The sequence below is a fragment of the Peromyscus eremicus genome, chromosome X (genome assembly GCF_949786415.1).
Source record: "Peromyscus eremicus chromosome X, PerEre_H2_v1, whole genome shotgun sequence".
NCBI lineage: Eukaryota > Metazoa > Chordata > Mammalia > Rodentia > Cricetidae > Peromyscus > Peromyscus eremicus.
The window spans coordinates 51,564,384-51,572,577 of NC_081439.1; the positions used below are offsets into that span (position 1 = coordinate 51,564,384).

Here is an 8,194-nt window from a genome sequence, read left to right on the forward strand (position 1 = left end):
ATAAGTATAAAACTTCTGGAAGAAAAAAATAGGGGATATACTATTAGAATGGACAGAAATTTGTCTGAATATGAATCAAAAGCAAAAATTAAAGAATGAGATTATAACAAGTTAAAGAGGAAAAGATCTGTCCAACAGGGTGACACACAACTAATGGAGTGAAGATAAAACCTATACAAAGAGAGAAATTATGTGCAAAATATACAGCTGACAAGAAGTTGATATCTAGAACATATATATACAGATCCAAAAATTCACTAGTAAAACAAAGCTATAAAAAACTTCACAGGCCCGTTGTCTGGAGGTTGTGGCTGCAGTGATCTCCCCAAGAAGCTGTGAGGATGTTGTCCATGTGCGTCACTGCAGCTGTGGTCGGTGCCCTCCCTCGAAGGGTGGGGCTGGTCTCAAAAAATGCTCTGGGGACATCCTTCGTTGGTTCAAGAAATCACCATACCTCTAATATTCAACTTCAGAAGACTGTCACTGCTGAGATGTCCTCCATTCTTGAAGAGTAGATTCTTGGAGCTGACACATCTGTTGACCTCAAAGAGACTGGGCGTGTCTTAAGTATTGGTGATGGTATTGCCCGAGTACATGGGCTGAGGAATATTCAAACAGAGGAAATGGTAGAATTTTCTTCAGGCATAAAGGGTATGTCCCTGAACTTGGAACCTGACAGTGTTGGAGTTATCCTGTTTGGAAATGATAAGCTAATTAAAGAAGGTGATATTGTGAAGAGAACGGGAGCCATTGTAGGCATTCCAGTTGGTGAGGAACTATTGGGCCAGTTAGTTGATGCCTTTGGTAATGCCATTGATGGAAAAGGTCCAGTTTGTTCCAAGACCTGTAGACAAGTGGACCTGAAAGCCCCTGGAATCATTCTCCAAATCTCAGTGCTGTAACCAATGCAGACTGGCACTGAGGCATGAGCTTATTATTGGTGATAGACAGACCGGGAAAACATAAATTGCTGTCAACATAATCATCAACCAGAAACGTCTCACTGATGGAAAGAAGAAGCTGTACTGTATCTACGTTGCTATTGGTCAGAAATGGCCCACTGTCATTCAGTTGGTGAAGAGACTGACAGATGCAGATGCCATGAAGAACATCATTGTGGTGCCAGCTACTGATTCTTATGCTGCCCCACTCAGTATTTGGCTCCTTACTCTGGGAGAGTATTTTAGAGATAATGGCAAGCGTGCTTTGATCATCTATAATGATTTATCCAAATAGGCTGTGGCTTACCGCCAGATGTCTCTCTTGTTGTGCCAACCTCCTGGTCGTGAAGCCTATCATGGAGATGTGTTTTACCTGCACTCTCGGCCACTGGAGAGAGCAGCCAAGATGAATGATTCTTTTTGTGGTGGCTCTTTAACTGCCTTACCAGTCATAGAAACCCAGGCTGGTGATGTGTCCACTTACATTGCAACGAATGTTATTTTCATCACTGATGGACAGATCTTGGAAACAGAATTGTTCTATAAAGGCATTTACCCTTCTGTTAATGTGGGTTTGTCTGTGTCCTAGCCATGTCGGATCTGCTGCCCAGACCAGGGCCATGAAACAGGTGGCTGGTACCATGAAGCTGAAGTTGGCTCAGTATCAGGAAGTTGCTGCCACTCTATGCAGGTGTGAGGGGTTATCTTGATAAACTGGAGTCAAATAAGATCACAAAGTTTAAGAATGTTTTGTTTCATGTTATCAGCCAGCATCAGTCCCTCTTGGGCAATATCAGGACTGACAGGAAAATCTCAAAACAATCAGATGCAAAGCTGGAAGAGATTGTAACAAACTTCTTGGCTGGTTTTGAACCATAAAGCCCCGTGAATCCATGTCAGATTTGGTTTTGTCATTTATTCTGGCAAAATCAGCTTCATTTGTAAAGGATTGCTCTCGTCCTCCTGATGTACAGAAATCACATAAATAAAAGTTCCATATTATGTGATTTAAAAAAACTTCATAAAGCAAATAGACCAATTAAAATGGACAATAAATGTAAATAGGCATTTCTCAAGAGACAACATGCAAATTGCCACCAAATTTCTGTAAAAATTATAGAACATTACCGATTATTATGGAAATTCAAATAAAAACCATAGTGAGATATTGCCTTATGGCAGTTCCATTGGATAAATTTTTGAAGGCTAAACATGAAAAGTTCTGGTAAAGGTATGAAGAAAGGAAGATTTTTGCAAAATGTTGGTGGGAATGATAAAGTAGTATACAGTGTCTATGAAAAAGATAATAGAGCTTCCATTATAAAGTAAAAGTAAGGGTACCATTTGGTCAATCAATATCATTGCTGAGTTTACAAAGAAATTGAAATAAGAATGTTGAAAAAATGTGTGCAGTCTGTGTTTACTGCCTCGCTATTAATAATAGCTAAAGAATTAGAAACAGCCTAAATTACCATAATTTGATGGATGAATGGATGATGAAAATGTGCTACTACATGTACACAATAGACTAATACTATACATAAAATAAATTAAAGCCTGTCATTTGACACAACATGAATGAATCTGGCGATCACAACAGTAGAACAACTGTGAGACAGAGGACCAAAGGGTGAGATAGAGTCATCTATATATGACATGAAAGGTGTACCATCTAATCTAAACAATGTGATCATCTAAACAAGGACTTATACAATGATAATACTCTGTCATTATGCATGGAAGAAATATCAAAAATCGTCACTCCTAAATGAAGAGCTGCAAGCTGAAAGGGGGAGAATCAATCTTCTTCAGGGCCAAGTTCATTGATAATTTATCTGATCCCAGGTGGTCAGACCTAAACACATCCAAATACAAGCAACACTTACTTGACTCAGTTTATAAATATAGATGGAGCAATAATAAATTAATAGGAAGTTATGTGTTTGAAAAGAGAGTATGGGCATCATGCGAGGAGTTGTGTGGGGAGAGGGGGTGGAAATAATATAAATACAGTATTTATGTATGAAATTTTAAAGAAATAAAAAATAAGATAAAATTTAAAAGTAAAAAGGTACTGGATGAAGCCTCTCTGATGCCAATTTGGCTAGGCACCAATCTATGAGTATGGCAGAATATCCTTAGGCATCATTACATTGGCATGTTTTTCTCCTGTCGTGTTTGCTTCTATTCTAGGTCTCTGGGTCATCCAGCTTCTGGGTCTTGGCACTTTAGGTAGTGTCAGGATTGGGCTTGTTATCATGGCATGGTATATTAGTCAGGGTCTTCTAGAGTCACAGAGCTTACAGAATGAATCTCTGTCTCTCTGTCTGTCTGCCTGCCTGTCTCTATCTGTCTGTCTATCTATCTATCTATCTATCTATCTATCTATCTATCTATCTATCTATCTATATCTATATATCTATATACATGTATGGGAATTTATTGGAATGACTTGCAGGCTGCAGTCCAACAATGGCTAGTTGTGAATGGAAAGTTCAAGAATCTAGTCACTGCTCAGTCCCACGAGGCTGGGTGTCTCAGTTGGTCTTCTATATATGCTGGAATCCCAAAGAAGAAGGAATGGAGGTACTGACAAGGCAAGGGCAACCAGATAAAAAAATGAACCCTCCCTTCTTCCATTGTCCATACATAGACTTCCAGAAAAAGGTGTGGTTCAGATTAAAAGTGTGTCTTCCAGCATCAAGATCTGGATCAAAGGCATGTTGTCTTCTTGCCTCAAGATCCTATCTCAAGTGTGCCCTCCATTTCCGGATTATAGTTCATTCCAGATAGAGTCAAGTTGACAACCAAGAATAGCCATTACACATGGATTTCAGGCTGGACCAGTCACTAGTTGGACACTCCTACAATCTTTGTGTCACCCTTACTCTAACACATCCCATAGGCAAGACAGATTGTAGGGAGAAGGTTATGTGTAGCAGGTTTTCTTTTCTTTGGGGGGCCATCAACCAGCTTCCAAATCATGACACAGAGATGTATTATTATTAGTTTTGAATGCTCGGCCTTATTTTAGCTCTTATATTAATCTGTTTCTCTTAATCTACATTTTGTCTTAGGGCTTTTTACATTTTTTTCTATATATCTTACTTCCCTTCTGTCTCTGTGTCTGGTTGGTTGACATGATGATGCCTGGTTTCTGGCCCCAGGCATACCCCTGTTTTTTTCTTTATTCTCTTCTATATCTTCTTATTTTCTCTGCTCACAAGTCTAGCCTATCCCTCTTTGCCCTAGATATTGGCCATTCAACTCTTTATTAGACAGGCAAGGTGAAACAAATGCAATATAAACAAATGTAACACTTCTTTACATCCTTAACAAAGGTAGCAGAAACAAATGTAACACACATTTAAACAGTTAAAGTAACATTACACAGCACAAACAAATGTAACACATCTTTCCCTGTAGCCCTAAGTTTCTTGGGTCCCACCCTGCCCCCTGCAATCCAGACAAATCTCTCTCTCCTGAGGTCCTGCAGCTACTCAGACTCAAGTAAACACACAGAGGTTTAATATTATTTACAAAACTCTATGACCTATGGCAGTCTTCTTTCTGGCTAGCTCTTATAACTTAACTCAACCTATAACTATTAAGGTTCCGTGGCTTTACCTATGTCCCATTACATGTTGCTCCTTCAGCAGCTGGCTCGTGTTTCTTCTACCTGTTCTTCCATATTCCTGTCCCTGTCTTGGATTTCCTGCCTGGCTGTAACCCGACTCGCCATAGGCCAGAACAGCTTCTTTATTAACCAATCATAGCAACACATATTCACAGCATACATACAGAAAGACATCCCACAGCATTTCCCCTATTAAAATAATATTCCACAGTGTTCCAGTTATGTGGCTGGGTTGGTGCCCCAAACCCTCCACTGGAAGTCTTGCCTAGTCATAGGAGATGACCAGTTCAGGCTATGTATCTGTTATTGCTAGGAGTCTTAGCTGGGGTCATCCTTGTAGATTCCTGGGAGTTTCCCTTGCACTACATTTCAACCTGACCCCCAAATGCCCACCCTTTCCAGTCATCTCTTTCAGTACTCTCCCCCTCTATCTATCCCCCAATCTCATTCCTCATGTTTCCATCCCTACCTGCCCCCAGTCCACCCATGAGATCTCTTCTATTTCCTCTTCCCAGGGAGAAATCAGAGCCCCCCCCCCTCTTGAGCCCTCTTAGTAACCTAGCTTCTCTGGCTTTGTGGATTGTTAGTATGGTTATCCTTTATAGCTAGAATCCACTTATAAGTGAGTACATACCGTATTTGTCATTCTGGGCTGGGTTACCTCACTCAGGATGATCCTTTTCTAATTCCATTTATTTGCCTTCAAATTTCATGATATCATTGTTTTTAACAGCTGAGTAATACTCCATTGTGTAAATGTACCTCATTCTTTATCAGTTCTTCTGTTGAGGAACATCTAGATTGTTTGCAGGTTCTGGCAATTACGAATAAAGCTGCTATGAACATAGTTTAATAAATGTCCTTGTGGCATGATTGAGCATTCTTTGGGTATATGCTCAAGAGTGGTATAGCAGGATCCTTAGGTATATCAATTCCTAATTGTGGTGATATTTTATTTGTGCTGAATGTGGTGATATTTTATTTGTATGTTAATAAATAAAGTTTACCTGGAGATCAAAGGTAATAGCAAGCCATTAACACAAAAGTCAGGCAGTGGTAGCACACGCACTTAATCAGATCAATTGGCAGGCAGGATCTCTGTGTGTTCAAGGTCACACTGGGAACAGAGTCAAGTATGGTGACACACGCCTTTAATCCCAGTACCAAACATAGAGACCTGGAGGTTTGTACAGACAAGCAGTAACAAGGAAGTGAGGTTGCTGCTAAGAGCCTATGAGAGGGCAGAACAGCAAGGCAATAAAGGCACAGGTAGAGAGGAAGTAACTCACTTTTGATAGTTGCAGAGCTGGAGAGGTAAGGTTGGTGGCTATCATTATTTCCCTGACCTCTAAGGCTTTCACCCCTATATTTGGCTCTATGTTTCTTATTTATATTTAATAAGACTGTTTAGAAATTTGGCTACACCTAATTTTCTGAGAAACTGCCATATTTACTTCTAAAGTGTCTGTACAAGTTTGTACTCCCACCAGCAATGGAGGAGTGTTCTCCTTGCTTCCCAACCTCTGCAGCATAAGCTGTCACTTATGTTTTTGATGAAAACAGATGCAGAGATCCACAACCAAACATTAGGCCATACTCGGGCAATTCTTCTGAAGAGGGGAAGGAAGGACTGTAGGAGCTAGGGATATCACAAGAAAACCCACAAAATCAACTTAATTGGGCTTATAGAATCTTACAGAATCTGAACTGATGATCAGGGAGCTTGCATGGGACCAACCTAGCAGGCTCTTGGGAACCTATTCCTCATACTGGGTTGTTTTGACCAAACTAAATACAAGGAGAGGTGCTTAGTCCTACTGAAACTTACTATTCCATGTTTTGTTGATAGCCACGGGAGGCCTGCCCCTTTCTGAACAGAAAGGGAAGAGGAGTGGATTGGGGGGTGAAGTGGCAGAGGGGAAGTAGGGGATTGGATGAGAGGAGAGGAGGGGGAAGAAACTGTGGTTGGGATGTAAAATGAATAAATAAATGTAATTAATTAAAAATAAATATCAATAAAAAAGAGAGAAAAGGCAAATTTTGGAGGAGATAAATACAGTTAACTTCATTCAAATATTACAGAATACTTACCTATGTGAAAATTATATGGTATTTCAATAATATGTGCATTTTGTATTTTGTTATGACAATAAAATATGTTGAAAAATAGAAAATATCAATATTCAGTTACAAAATTGAACCAGTAGTAAAATATCTTCCAGGAACAACATATCAGCACTGGTTGGAGTCACTATATTATTTATTAAATATATAAAAAAAGAACTGACCCCATTTTTTCTATGTAATTCCTTTATTTATTGAAAAAATATTTTTCATGTAATATATTCTGATTATAATATGCCCACACCCCCAACTCCTCCCATCTGGATCCACATTCTGTCTGTCCCTAGTTAGAAAACAAAAAGGCATCTAAGGAATAATAATAATAAACTAAAGTAAAATAAAATACAGTAAGATAAAACAAAAACTAACAAATCAGAATAGGACAAAACAAACAAGAAAATAAGCCAAAGAAAAAACACAGGGCACACATATAGACACACATGGTCAGACACACAGAAATCCTATAAAGCACAAAACTGGAAGCCATAATATATGCTGGGAGGACATGTAAGGTGAAACATGCCATGGTATAACATGGCAAAATGAACTTACAGATGTCATTGAATTCATTTTGTGTTGTCCATTTATTGCTGGGCATGAGGACTACCTTTAAAAGTGGTTTGTTTCCCCAGTGAAATTCCCTTGGAGGAAACTAACATTTCATTTTCAAGTGTCTATGAATTGGAGGTAATTTCTGGTTGTGGATAGGATGTATGTCCAATTCTCTTAGCTCAGGGAACCCCATCTAGTACAGACCCATGCAGGCACTATGCATTCTGCCACAGTCTTTGTGAATTCATTGTCTGTGTTTATAGGGCCTTGTTTCCTTGGTGTCTTCCATCTTCTCTGTCTCTTACAATCTTTCTACCTCCACTTCCTCAGAGTTACCTGAGCCCTGAATGGAGAAATTTGATGAAAATAACCCTTTTAGGGCTGAGTGTTCCAAGGTCTCTCCCTGAATATACTATCTGGCTCTGTGTTTGTTCCTATCTGTTTTGGGAGGAAGCCTCTCTGATGATGGCTAAGCAAGGCACTGATTTATGAGAATAGCAGAATGTCACTAGATATCATTTTATTGCTAAGTGCCTTAGCAGAATAGTAGTTTTTGGTTTTTCCCTATGTCCCTGGCCTACCTAGTAAAAGGTTCTTGACCATCCAAGCAGTGTTGGGGATGGGTTCTATCTCATGTAGGTGACTTTAGACCCAGTCAGGTGTCGATTGGTTGGTTAATCCCACAAGCTCTGTGCTGCTACTACACTAGCATATCTTGCAGATAAGTTACCATTGTAGACTAAAGGATTTGTAGCTGGGTTGATGTTTACCTTTCTCCTTTGATAGCAGGCAGAGTACCTTCAAGTACCATGAACATTAGTTTGTAGGGGTGAAGGCTCTAGGTAGGAGTCAGCTCAATTTCTCCGTGTTCAGTGAGTTGTATAATGCTGTCTTCAGAAATAGGGTCTTGTCAGTTTGAGGAGAGACACCAATATCCTTG

The 8,194-nt window shown here is 39.6% G+C and overlaps 1 pseudogene; it reads left to right on the plus strand.

Annotated features, from left to right (window-relative positions):
- The first annotated feature begins 341 nt into the window (after positions 1–341).
- On the plus strand, positions 342–1,820 carry LOC131899911 (ATP synthase subunit alpha, mitochondrial-like; annotated as a pseudogene).
- The last annotated feature ends 6,374 nt before the right edge of the window (positions 1,821–8,194 follow it).